Source organism: Botryllus schlosseri, chromosome 7, assembly GCF_051294905.1.
Source record: "Botryllus schlosseri isolate E-star chromosome 7, Bs_hap1, whole genome shotgun sequence".
NCBI lineage: Eukaryota > Metazoa > Chordata > Ascidiacea > Stolidobranchia > Styelidae > Botryllus > Botryllus schlosseri.
The window spans coordinates 24,918,644-24,933,164 of record NC_137242.1 but is presented as its reverse complement, the minus strand read 5'-3'; the positions used below and the strand labels follow the sequence as shown (position 1 = coordinate 24,933,164).

The window sequence follows — 14,521 nt, the reverse complement described above, 5'->3', positions numbered from 1 at the left end:
ATCAAAAATGTCAACATTCGCGGTTGAAAATTCCGGAATCTGAAGACAGTTTCTGCCGAGTTTATTTATGTTTTAGTCAACTTTCGCGGCAGTTCCAAAATAACCCATTTTTACGTGCATTTTGCACCGGTATCTGGTTGGCGGGTAATTAAATTTATTTGACTGAACGTTTAAACATTTTATCCCTCTATATCGCCCCATTTGTACCCCCTTCAGCGAACAATTGTCGCGGTGCAAGCGACTCTATGCGATGTCAGGACCCCAGGGTATTTATGTTGGAGACAAATTACTGATTTGATATGTGATTTCCAATTTGTAATCATCTGTTTCGTAAATTCATTCTTGATGTCTGCTTGATACTCTAGTATTCCCGGATTATCGCTCACTGTGACTTGTAAATGTGTAATGTGCAAACTGCATAGTTTAATTCGTTATGGGCATGGCGCATTGTGCATGGCACAGTGTTTAATTCGATTACTCGATTCGTTTCAATGGGAAAATATTATATTCCGATAAACTTGATCGACACCGGTTGGACCGGTAACGAGTGCATCAATATCAAACGTCAAACCATTGGCCATTTAGCAGTGTTGGGATGACTCGAGTCAACTTTTTCGTATGACTTGACTTGACTTGAGTCACTTTGGAAAAATGACTTGACTTGACTTGACTCGAAGCTTCAAAAATGTGCATTGACTCGTGACTCGGAGCAAAATTTACGAGTCAATTTCAAGTCATCAAGTAAACGGTGTCGAATAAATCACTGTATCTTGTGTATGTTTGGATTGTTCGAGATACGTCGGTGTCCGTTGTGAGAGCAACCAGTCATTTACTGATTGTACGGTACACTGATCCTCCATTGTTAGATCACAAATAAATTGGCCGCAAACTAAACGATCACAGCATACGCTGTCGTACTATCGTAGTAGTAGTAGAAGAAGATTAAGCTACATAGCAATGTGTCTCTGTTTTTAGACGGCTCAATGATTGGGCCTACGTTGCGCAGTGCTCACATTTACCAACCCTCTTGTATGATTTAAATATAGTTTTTGCGTTTATATTCTCACGGATGTGTAGATGGGTGTAATCTATTGTACCGTATCATTTTGTTTCAACTTCTCGAAGCTTCGTATTAGGTCCCATATTTTGGCTGATAATAACTGACTGTAGCATGGAGCTGTACAGTTACTCACGTATTTTATTAGCAGCTCTACGTGTACGTGAAGGATACAACGTCTTTTTGCATGTATATTTACCTAGATATGAGTTATTTGATTCAAGATAAATGATCAATTAATCTGTCTTTCACACAGCTAGCAAATTGTAATGACTTTGAATCATCACTCAAACTTCAAAAATTCAATTTGACTTGAATTGTGACTTGACTCGTGACTTGACTTGACTTGACTCGACTTGACTCGAGTCACCTCCAAAAAATGAGTGACTTGACTTGACTCGAGTCACCTTTGAAAATCGATTGACTTGACTTGACTCGAGTCCAAATCTGCAATGACTCGAGATGACTCGTGACTCGAAGGTAGTGACTTGATCTCAACACTGCCATTTGGTACAAATCGAATTTTTATTGATCAGGTCGAGATCTCCGCCCATATTGCTTTTACTCCAGTAACAGCAGTTGAATAATAATCGCTTATTTAAAGATTGAATTGAGCTGTATTAACGAGTACAGTGCCAGTGTTAAAACGCCGCATCAGAATTTTCACACCGTACACAGCAATGGCATGGAGTAAAGTGCGTTCTGGTGCAACTATGATCGACAATTGACAAGTATTCATTATGACGTCACAGGCCGACACGGCGACACCTATGTCTTATATGCTGCATCCGATGTTACTGACGGCTGGCAGACTCTAGATTACTATAGATAACTTACTTACGGGTAAATTAGTAATCTATATAGACCAGGGGTAGCCAACCTTTTCGGCTAAATGGTGACTAGGCACGCCAGGCGCGTAAAATTTTCAGAGTTAATATTATCATTACTTGGGTATATTGCGGGTCGACTGTATACCGCCCGCTGGGCTCAGTTTGCAAGGACAGGACATATCGATATCGAAGATTTCCGCTAATATATGACAATCAATTTGTGTCTACATTTCATCGTCGACGATCTTTCTGCGAGCGCAAACGCGAAAAGACTTTCTCTCGTAATTGCGAATATAGTTAGACTCAATCGGCTAAATCAGGCGTTTTTTCATTTTCAGGAGGGGGTAGGCTACAAAGCAAGAAATCGTGTGACAATTAAACACGCGAAGCGTGAAGAAAAATTTTACTACTCTTCTAGCTTGTTGTAATGTACGACGATTTACTTGAAGTGTGACTGGACCCTGGATCTGTCAACGCGTCAGAACTGATATTTTAGTCATCAACATCCCAAGTGTTGCGGCCAGACTAATCATATTTTTGGTTGGCCTTGCAAATTCACAATCTGAGCAATTCAATTTCGATAATATACCAGGATTTCGATAATATAATGGGAAATTAGCTCGCGGGCTACTCAAAACCTTCTCGCGGGCCACGTATGGCCCGCTTGCCGCAGGTTGCCCACCCCAGATATACAAAGGCACCTTCGATAGTTTTCAGAGCCGGAGCTGGAGCCGGAGCAGGGGTAATAATGCGGCTCCGGAACTGGAGCCGGAGCTAATGTATGATACAAGAAAGCTCCGGAGCCGGAGCTGGAGCAATGCAAATTTACGGCTGCTCCAAAGCTCTGCTCTTAGCCGCATGATTGGTATAGACCAGGGGTTTTCAACCTTTTTCGGTCGTTGCCCATTTTCCGGTTTTAACATGTTTTGTGGTTTACCTGTTATTCTATTTCTGTTCAATGCTTGGCAATCGCCGACACCGATATGCCAATTTCTCTAAAATATGCGCATTTTCTATTATTAATCATATTTAAATCTTGATCACTAGAGACATGAAGTCGTGCGGCGCGCGACGAAAATTTTCAAGTTGAATAAATCTACTCCAACATAAAACCGACGAAATAAATCTAGGCCCCTTCGATCTCCCCCCAATTCTAGGTTCAAGGTGTGGCAGTTACGGCCCTCGTAGATCGCATACCTGCTGTACACATTATGGCCGTCCGCTGTTCCACTCACGTCACGAAACCCAATAATCTAAGCCCCGTATCCAATGTGTGATTGGGTTTTTAGTTCCACTAGGATGGGTAATTGTATAACCATTCTGGACCAACTTTCAACAATTCTTTGATAAATGGGATACTACAGAGAATTTGACATAGGATTTTCTAATATGTAAGCTGTACTTGTACATTTCACAATATAGGCTACATAGTATTTCTTGTACTTACTGAAGTTGCGATGTCAAAACATTCAATCCAGTGATATACTAAATTCATATGACTCTTACATCATTCTGACAACAATGATTTCAAGGCCGGACATTTTAAACCGAAGATTAATGTGCTGCACTAAATCCTCAATCCATTACGATTCGTTGCGGTGGTGCGGCATACTTCAACAGGAAGTTGATAATTGATAAAATTTGCTATTATGACAATTTTTATGTTACAATAATTTGACCTGTCTAAGTACCGTAAATCTACATCAAATACACTTCAGTCCGAGTTTAATGCACACTCTCTCCAAGGGCAAACGACATATGGCGCTGTCTTCCAGTTATCATACAACCTAAATTACTTTCGTTGCTGTTAGCCGTAGGTTGTCGCAGCCAGGAGACAAAGGCCACCTCCCTGTTTCAATTTGTACATTGTCACTCAATACGTGCCACTACGTCTCATCAGAGTCGGATGAGAAGCTTAATGTACAGCCTACGTATAATTCGATATTATGAATGTCTATTTTTGAGCGAATATACCGTAACAAATATAACGAAACTTTCACTAGTTCTACTATTTTCCAAATAACTCTGTGGTCCACCCCAAAATGCTCCTGTGGGCCACTGGTTCAGAACCCCTGATAAAGACTGTTGAAGTACTTATACTTATACTTTGTAGAAGTATTCAAATAGGTTTAGCTTACTTGAACTAATTCCCTAAGTGGTTATTATACTTTCAAACTACTTCTATACCATTGCTTGACAGTTTGCAGGTTTTTAGGCAAATGCAAGACCTGTTATACTTACTTTTTTTGCTTAAATCGGAACTTCTGCTTCAACTTGAGGTGAATTCACAGCATTTACTTCTACTACTACATGTGTACCAGCGATGACTACTTCGGCCATCTCTACTCTTAACATCTATTCAAACATATAGGAAAAAATTTTTGCAAGATTTGTCTCGAGTTTGTATTGGTCGAGCCATAAACAATTACTCATTTGGGCGTCTTAGAGCAGTGCTCTTCAACCGGGGTTGTCGTACACCCTAGGATGTACCAGAATTTTGAAAGGGTGTACCACTCGGATGGGGTGTACAGGGGTGTACCAGATCCACATTATGATGAACCGATGATACGATGACTATAGCTATCACAAAAATACGCCAGTTTATGCTTCAAAACAGAATGACTGGATGTGTAATATCGTACAATGTGATGTCATAAGCAAATGTTTCTCATCATTCAACCTTTGGTAATGGACTTATTACTTCCTTTTCGAGTAGAGCAGGGTGGAGTTAGCATGTGTTCTGCTTGCGATATCTGTCTGATGATTATCGAGGAAACCACCGCTAAATCTCGGACATTTTGAATTGGTGCTTGCTGTGGCCAGCTTATGAATAGCGTAGAATACATGCTTACGCAGCCATGGGGTCGAGTTTGCGAACCACTGCGTTAGATGGTGGTCCAGTAACCTCGAACCCTTATTCGTATTTATCATTTACTATACGTTGCAGCCTTGCTCAAATGTCCATCCTTATTTCGGCTAGGCCGGGGGTGCTCAACCTGCGGACGTACGGCCTCATTCAGCCGCATAACCATAATTTTCCGACCTTCTACACATATTTAAATTAGCGTGTGTTGGCGGCCGTCATTATGCAACCAAATGTTGCTGGTTCTAGTCTCGGCTCTGCCATGTTTCTATATGTGTCGGAGGTTTATCTAGGCTCCTCGTCGCCGACCCCCTGTTAACGTAGCGTCTTGAAAAGTCCAGAAGAAGAGTTAACCGAGCTTCAAAGTCAGCAGCAGAGTCCTGAAAGGAGACGCACGTTAGCGAGAGAGAATGAAGAATGGGAGTGCGCGTGCAAGCGAAAGTCGTCCTCATTACCCAAAGAAAAAATACGAAACTTTTGGAAATGCACTGTCGTGGCGCACAAATTCTAAACAGGCGATTATCACCACTGTTATTGATGTGTAATAAAAATATTAATAATTACAATACAAACAATCCTGGTGGGAGGCCAAGAAATAACAACATGCAACTAAGTGATTAATAAGAACCGCAAGATGCATCATCATTAATATTGTACCCAATATTTTCGAAAACACCCTCCATCAGCTCTACGGGTTAATCTGATCACGTGAGCTGAGAATGAATAAATTTTTGACAATAATATGTGAAACTACCAACATTTTCGATGAAATCCATTGAAGGGGCAACATTTTCGCGTACTGCGCGACTACACACATAATTCTAGTGTCTTTTCTTGACATTTATACTCGCAATTTTGGTACATAAATTATATATTGTAAGCCTGCTGGGATGTTTGCTTCTACAATAAGAAAATTTGCGCATTGCATATCTCAAGAAATAAGTGAAGGCACAGAGCACCACAAGGGCTCTCCGCGGTGTTAAGTTCCCAGTATCAAATTTCATATGAGCATTTGTCGTCCATGCGCCATGGCGACTCCCCGCTGGAATCCGGACGTATTGTATATGTAATCAAAATGCGGCTTTCGGCGTTATCGGTGTATTATACGGTCAGGGGTGTACGAGTTTTGAGAAAATGTTAAAAGGGTGTACCACGACGAAAAAGGTTGAAGAGCACTGTCTTAGAGGACATTTCGGTTTTCTTGAAAAAAGAGTACAAATCCTCTTAAAAGGGGACATATGGTATCCCTGCATAAGTCCAAGTCGTTTCAATACACGAAGTAACTCATGTCAAGTCTAGTCGAGTTACTTAAGAATTGCGTTTATTTTAGAGCTTTCTCATGAAATCTGAAGCCCACCAATAACGGTTACATATAACAAAGTTTACAGGTAAAATATCAGCATCTGGGAATGAAGACTTTCACACAATTTAGGATATCGTTATAGATGATCGACCGTGGTCGTCTTAGTAACTTTTGTGCATTTTGTGTGATTCGTGAAATGTTTCTATATGATTTAATTCTAATTATATTCGCATTCGTGAAATGTTTATGGCACACTGGCACAGTTTCTGTATTTCTTGAAAATCCTGCAAGAGAACTGTATTGTGCAAAACGAGCTAGGCCTGTACAGACATTTGCCATTCTCATGATTTTGAGAATGAGCTCTGATTTGACGCAAACGGATCATGATTTTTGTTGTATACTCTTTTCTGGTTCTGAATTGTACTCGATATGAGTTCTATGGTAGGCCTACGCCGAAAGTCAACTACGAAACTTAAAAAAATCATTACGACACCTTAGAACACAATCACGCTCAATTCAGGGCCGAAAAACATTTGAGCATTATATTAATGGAGCTTCCGTTCAAACAACCGGCTCCGGCTCCACCCGAATTATATTTAGAGCTCCGGCTCCAGCTCCGGGTCTGCTGAAAATGCACTGCTCCGGCTTCTTGCTCCGGCTCCGGCTCCGACTTCTAAGCCCTCGTTGCTACCCTGGTAATTATATATTATATAAAATGATTTTCTACGGCAAATTGGTTAAGTTGAAGTCAGTCTTAAAATGGCTATCAAAATCTCTTAGACTTTCTGCGGGTAATCACAAATCAGTTTTTTGTGCAATGTGCAATTCATTCGTACACGCGGCACTCGTATTGGTGATGTGGTAATAATACGGGTGCTGTCCCGAGTAGGCATACTGCAAAGCAATGATCAATTTCGATATCTGATACGAGCTACCTATTCCAGCATATGGGGAATCTTGTCATTTATCAGTAAAATAGCAACCGCATCAACAACAACGAAATGTAATGTCGATTCAGAAGCAATAAAATATATTTTAGTTCTCCTCTATGTAATGTTCGACAATAGCAAAATCTTTCACGCGGAGTATTCGAAGCATTTTACTGGGAGGTCTACAATGGTAACCGTAATAAGTAACATTTACGAACTGGGATTGATTTTTGAAGCTGAAATTACTACCATTTTACGATATTTTCATAACAGGATGTGACGGCTGTCCTGAAGATTTGCTGTATACGACAGAAGATCTGAAGAGCTCACTTTTCTTTACAAGATAGCAACGGCCAAGGCTTTATTGTATATCGTATATATTCTTTGGTTGAAAGTAGCTCGAACTTCATATCAGCTCTCCAACTTGTTAATTTTATCGCCAGTAAATAAATACTACTTCGCCTTAATCGGGGAAATGTAACTGTATATCATCTGGATCAACCCTCTTCCCGAAAGTTCAGGTGAGAAATCGAGCCAATCAATTTAGGTTATCACCTGTCGCTTTCGTGATGGTGCCCAATATTGCAATATGGCGAAAGCACCCGAAGTAATCGAACTTCATTGACATTGTATTGATATAAAATTGAGTGCTATTCGTGAGCGTGAAAACTTGTCCGTTTCAGGCCCGAGCTGGATAGCCAGGCCTATAAAAGCTCTGCTGCATAGGGCAGTGAAGTTGACTTCTTGTGCTGTCCATGAAGCGACATCGGCTCCTAGATCGTTTCTATCACTTGGAGTGTTGCCTTTTTGTATTGAACTCGTCCTGCTTTTTCTATTGTTGTGGGTTTAGCAATGGCTTTAACTGCAGTGTACAGGGTAATTGTTTCCATGTTGAATAGAGTTACCATATTTTGGGATTGGGAAATGAGGAGACTTTTCACAGGCTCCAAAACGTACTGAAACGGAATAGAAAAGCATATTTATACAGCCAATTTCATTGGGTCGACTAAAAATGGTCATATTTTCTGATTTGTCACCCGAAATACACGCTTCCATCTTATATTATGAGTGTTGACTGAATAAAACGGTCATTTTTCCGATTTGACTCCCGAAATACCCTCTTTTACCTTACATTATCAGTGTTGACTAAAAAATATAAAAATGCTCATTCTTCAGATTTGACTACCGAGCAACCCGTCTTCTATCTTTAAAGCCAGAATTTACCGTCTTCTGTTGCATTTTTTCGGCTTCTTAGGCTGAAAAAAGGACAAATTGTCTAAAAGGAGGACATTTGGGCGAAGGGAGGACATTTCTTCAAAAAGGAGGGCAAATCCTCTTAAAGGAGGACGTATGGTAACCCTAATGTTGACTGTGAGTGACGCGCATCATGCAAATGGTGTGTTACGTTACGACTGTGCAGTGTGCAGCAGTGATGAGCGGATAGTGCTTTTCGAGACTCCGAATCCATCCGACAACTTTAGTGTCTGAGGAAAACTCCCTCCGACTCCGAAGAGCTCAATCCCAGACTACGAGGTACTCCGATGAATCTCGTCAAGTATCCGAAACAGTGACAAGAATGTTACACTTGGTAATGTGTTTTACTAATGTGATAATATGGTTGGCCTCATAGTATTGTCTACTCTCCAGTACCCAATTCCAGTGCAGATGGCTGATTTTTATGGACTTGGCAATCATTTTTGTTGTTGCCCGTCATTTTACAACTTTACAAGGTGTCAACTGTCTGTGCTTTGGTTTGTAATCATAAGCAAGAGTGTATTCTGGTCGAAAGATATCTGAGACAAAAGTTACAATACTCCGAAATTCTTCGAAAAAATATCTGAAGTAAACTCCGACTCCGCTCCAACTGTCACAAAATCAACAAAACTCCGCTCCGAATCCACTCCGACTCCGCTCCGATGCTCATCACTGGTGTGCAGTAGCCGTGCGGCAAGAAACGAGGATAATTGTAATGTATATTCATATCAACGAAAACATTACGCACTGCATCTTTGTTTTCGTAATAAATTCCCCAGAGCAGACGTAGGCATAATATATAATCGTAAGTTCATGAATTCTGCGTAGTGCAGTGCAGGATAGTCTGAAGTCCCGCAAGGCAGCTCTCAACCGGCACCTTTCATTGGCGCACACCACACTCTCGATGACTACGTGATCAACAGTTTCTGCAAAGTTTCACTATGAGTTTCTAACAACTTATTTGTAACTTTTAGTGTTGCATAGATAGAATATGATATTTTGGTTTCAGGTAGCAATATGTAAACATTATAGTACAATATGAGATGTGTCATATCATCCGTGAATGGACAGGACGTTTCGTTCACTTCGCTATGTCTTGACTGGAACTGCAACACCAATGGGTTGTGGGTTCGAGTCCGACCGAGGTCGACTTCAAAATTATTACCTAAGTGTTGGAGGTTTATCTAGGCTCCTCCTCGCCATATCATCCGTGTAGTCGGTGTCTTGCAAAAAGCCTAGAAGTGAGCCGTGCTACAAGTCGGCAGATACGTAATCAAAAGTAAGAAGTATCGGCCTGGTGTAAATGACCATTGTACTCGACAAACACCACTAATACCACAAACAACACACACAACTGGAACTTGGAAAATTTCGTAAAAGTCAAATATATCCAGTAGGACTTTCATGGTAACGCGTGCTTGGCACGATAGATAGAGATTAAAATTGCTACTTGGTTTAATTTCGTAGTCCTGTAAATTATATAGATGCGTCGTTCTGAAAACCAAAGGTCCGTACTTAATATTATTAGTTATCAAAATGGGCGATTTTGAGAGACGAGATTACTAAAAGTGTAGAACAGTAGCAATTTAAAAGCAAGACTCTTTGGCTCATTTGATACGATCTTTTGAATACTACGGAAAATGAGAAAGACAACCTCACTTATGACATTAATAGCCTTTAAGAAGGGGTTATAAAGAGATGTTGAGTTTGATAGAGGGTCGATGACTCAAAAAAGTCAATGTATCGAGTTATCAAGATACCAACCTAGTAAATGGTATAATTTACTGCAATTGATTGAATGTAGGCATGCATAGCGATCAACACTTGAATGGAATTATCTCTGGCAGCATGATCGAACGCGTCAACTGACACTTCAACTCATGTAATAAACGTTACACTCTTAGACAAGCGTGCCGGAGGTGTCGAACCACGCACAGCACGCGTAATGAAGTCAAATTTCCGAACTGACTTTCTATTTGACTGATCCTATTTTTACAATCGGTTATCCTGGATAGCAATAACAGGAGTAATGTCACGAATAATAATTATCAAGCATCGAGCTACTGGTCGTTCTACAAGCGTTGCAGTTGCAACCAATTTATAGCGATGGCGAAAGTTCTATTATTTTCAGTCCATAATCTGCTTTTTAGCCTGTCAACATTCGCAGTTGATGTCAAAGGTGCGTGGTGACCAGGGATACCTAGAACTAGATATCCCTGGTGGTGACGTTTCTACTGTATAGTGTTATTTAGACTGCCGTAGAATTTCGCTAAGTGGATGGATAATTGTCGGCCGATAAAACACGTGGACGACAGAGCAGGAAAGAGTAGCAACGACTCTAATTTGTCCCAAATAGTCTCTATAGTACTCAACACTCTATGTATGAAACAATTTCAAGGGGTTGACAGAAAAATTTGAATTTTTTTTTTAATTTTCCTGTATAAATTAAAATTTTTAATTGGATCCGCGGAGCCCTATACTTGTTAGAATTGAACCAAATTTGGTGTGCAGCGTTTTGTAGGGTAACCCGACAATTTAATCACTGAATGGCTGGAATCCGGGGAAAAAGTTGTTTGTACACGTTTACAGTAGCCGACGTGTACAGATTATGGGTGCGAAAGGAGATTCCGCTCCCCCGCGTTTGCGTACTTGTGTATTGCCACTGCATATGTGTTCACCAGGTTCTAATGGACCCGGGACATAAAAACATTACGGTATTATCCTCGCGCCCTAATTCTCATTGTGTCACGCATATTCAAACAACGACACAGGAATTATACTTGTCGTTATTTGGTATTTGTGGTGTTTCGACGTCTATTGTCATTTCGCGCTAGGCTAATATTTTTTTATTGTGATTTCTTAGATGTTGATCTGTTTCTAAGCCTTTGTCGTACATCATTTCCGCGGATAGGAAGGCAATGAGGAGCCTAAATACATCCTTATCACTTTTGAATTCGGCATATGCAAAGTATATACTTCACGAGCTCACATTACCGTGTTACGGCTATCACGATATCCAGGGATATGTGTGTAATCGTTAGATTTGAGGATATTATCTAGTATTTTTGTGTTATAAAGCGTCATGATAGCCTCATTTCATTGAGTACCAGACACTCGTTCTGGGGAAAATTCTATATAATTAGAGAAACAAGTTTCTACCGTCATGTTTCGTGAGTCACCTTCACCAAGATTGAAAAAAAAAATTGTATAGGACCGCTTCCCCACACAGATTTATGCAACCTGTCCTAAGATGTTTCCGGCCCCCTTTCTACGCGTATTCACACCTCTCATTTTCACCAACGTCCAACATGATCAACACTGTAGCATTGTACGTTATATCAAATCATTAAAATATCCGTAATTGTCAATTCGTATGAATTCAGCCTTATAGGTATATACGGAATAGCCACCAGTCCTGTTCGCTCATAGCCCCAATATTGTTTTACTGCTTTACTATTCCAGGCCAATTCTGCATGCGTTAACTCATCATAGGGAAATGGCATACTATTGGAAACTGTAAGGTTGGTAATTTGTCGCAATCCACCCGATTTTTCTGTTTGGAATTCTCAGCCCAATAGTTCCAACGATACTTAAGCATTAAAGTCGTAAACTATGATATCACGCCATAATTCAGCTGTCATAGCACGAATATTATGACTGTGAAACAGGGTCATCGAAAACTATAGAAGATGACGCTATAGTGATCATGACTTCGCAGCAGGCTCTTTCCATACAACCCAGTATCGATACAATAATGAGCACTATTGCTATCAACATTTAGACGGGAGTGACTCATAAAACCGTCTATTATGAATATGCGGCCTATCGGCCACATATCATTTATAAAATGGCTACAACTCCATCCCTCATAAGAGGTAACTTGTCTCTGTCCTTTAATTGTGATAAGCGTCACTTTTTTCCACCGTTTGTATCGATAATACTAAAACTCAAGAGACTTTCAAGAAGTACTTAGGTATTTTTCCTTTAATTTCAGCGCTTACTGAGATGATTTAGTTTGCTTTTACTTCGTCATATTTTGTGAATTACTTACTTACTCTTCGCTATACATAGTGTGTCAAGTATACAATTATAATGTTCTTCCAATAAGAAGGAGAGAAACTGCTGAGACGGGGAAATTCAGGGGTTGTTTTCTCGGAGAACGTATTCTCATCGGGGCTTTTAGTCTGGCCCACGTAAACTCCATTGTGTTGAGATCAACAATGATACTCCCTGAAAAGGGACGCTGGGGAAACAAATAGGTTAAAAACCACTGTTTTAAGTCAAAATTATCATATGCAATACACGATATGATCGAATAGTCATGATGTTGAAAATTTATACCTCCTCCAATTGAGTCGAGGTTTGCGACACTACTTCTAGTTCTACTGCAGTCTCTTGAGTACTCTGTCCCAGGGTTGTAACCAAGTCACAAGGCTCCGAGTCACAAGTCAATCTCACTTTTATAGGTTTGACTCGAGTCAAATCGAGTCATTTTCAATTCACCACCGAGTCAAGTCCGAGTCCAAGTCATCGAGCAGAGGGTTGAGTCCGAGTCATGGTATTATGACTCGAGTCCGACTCTAAGTCCTTGTGTTGACTGCTCAGTTTTCAGGTAAAGTCGTGTTATACCCACTTTTTATAACTCTGTTTGGTGACATCGAATGGCTCGCATTTAAAATATACTAATTTCCCTCACTTTTAGCAGTTTTAGGTCGCATTTTCAAGTACCAGTACCATTAGACGAAATCCCAATAGTGTGGTTACTTTACTATTATTCGAAATTACAATGAAATGTCGGTCATGGCCGTCTGAGTCTCTAGTCATATGACTTGGTTCGAGTCAATACACAGATTGACTCGAGTCGGGTCGAGTCATTTCCGTATTTTGAAAAACTGACTCAAGTCGAGTCGAGTCATCAGAAAATCGGGACTCGAGTCGGACTCGAGTCGAGTCATGACTCGAGTCATTACAACCCTGCTCTGTCCTCAATATCCTGGTCTAAGTTCAACTGAAATTAAATCATGGCTAACCGTAGGTACGTTATGTCCAAGAGGGAATGGGCCATAGGTGTATCCATTATGACTAAATACTCTCATCGCTCACTACAATTAGTGAACATTTTGATAAACGCAATATTTTTCAATGTTTCAAATATGAAGTTTTTCCAAGAGTCGGCCCTAAATCTTGTCGCGATATATTGCATAGCGGGGAAAGAAGATCAGGTGTTTATAGAATAAAACCGACCGACGACGGACCTTTATTCAAGGTGATTGTAGATATATAAGCTTATAGGTATGTAGCCTACGTTTGATTGAATGGAGTCATTCTGCATTTCAGGTATTTTGTGACATGGAATCAGCAGGCAGCGTATGGACATTGGTTGCCAGCGTTCACGAGAGCTATATACAAAGTCGGTGCACCGGTGGCGACAAATGGTCCATCGAAAAAAGCAACACACCGATTCTAGCGAAGGTGAGATTTGCATGTGCTCTTCACAGAAACAGTTTATAAAGGTCTATCACCAGCAGAACTCAAGGTGTACATTGTTATGTGTCATGCAGGCTATTCGTCCGTGCGTTTGAAACTAGTATGGCTTTCAGCAACATTCTTTAACTAATATCCGTTATTTTAACACTGATATACAGTAATTGACGACAACTATATTGATAGAAACAAACTACAACTATTATTTATCTGTGTCTGTCTACGCAACATAATTTCGGTATCCCGATTGTCGACCGCCGTTGTTGAGATCGTATTAAGTTGTAATAAGCTCATTTAATTACCGCTTGATTTGAATTATCTCACGATCGTGGCGCACGAGACCATAAATGGCTATGAACGCCACTCATATTTTCAATAATATTAATACTACTAATAAATGTTTGTAAGATGTTAGGAGTGATCGAGGGCCGCAAGAAGGCTAGCTTGGAGCACGGTTGGTAATAACTGATGTTTAGCCTTGCTAATGATACACATCTATATCAATTGCTATTTGCTGTATATTTCATTGGATTTTATTATTCACTGTGGCAGCTTTCTGGAGTAAATATTAAATTTTGACTGACTGGGCTAAGAAAATCTGTCGCCAGTCGAACTTGTCTCTTTTCTTACTATATAGGCTGCCTATGTAATAGGCCAGCTCATATGCTATCGCAAATTGATTCCGAGAAATGTGGTTCAGTTTTTATACATTATAGTAATTGATGAATTCAATCATTTTACACGTTTTCGATGCAGGTTCTGGCAACTAGGGAAACTTAAATACGTTCGGAACATGCAGCT

The 14,521-nt window shown here is 40.2% G+C and overlaps 1 long non-coding RNA gene across 4 annotated transcripts in view; it reads right to left on the bottom strand.

Annotated features, from left to right (window-relative positions):
- LOC145442946 (uncharacterized) overlaps positions 1-14,521 on the bottom strand; it is a 177,893-nt gene that overhangs the window by 115,606 nt on the left and 47,766 nt on the right. The gene's annotated exons all lie outside the window — the stretch shown is intronic.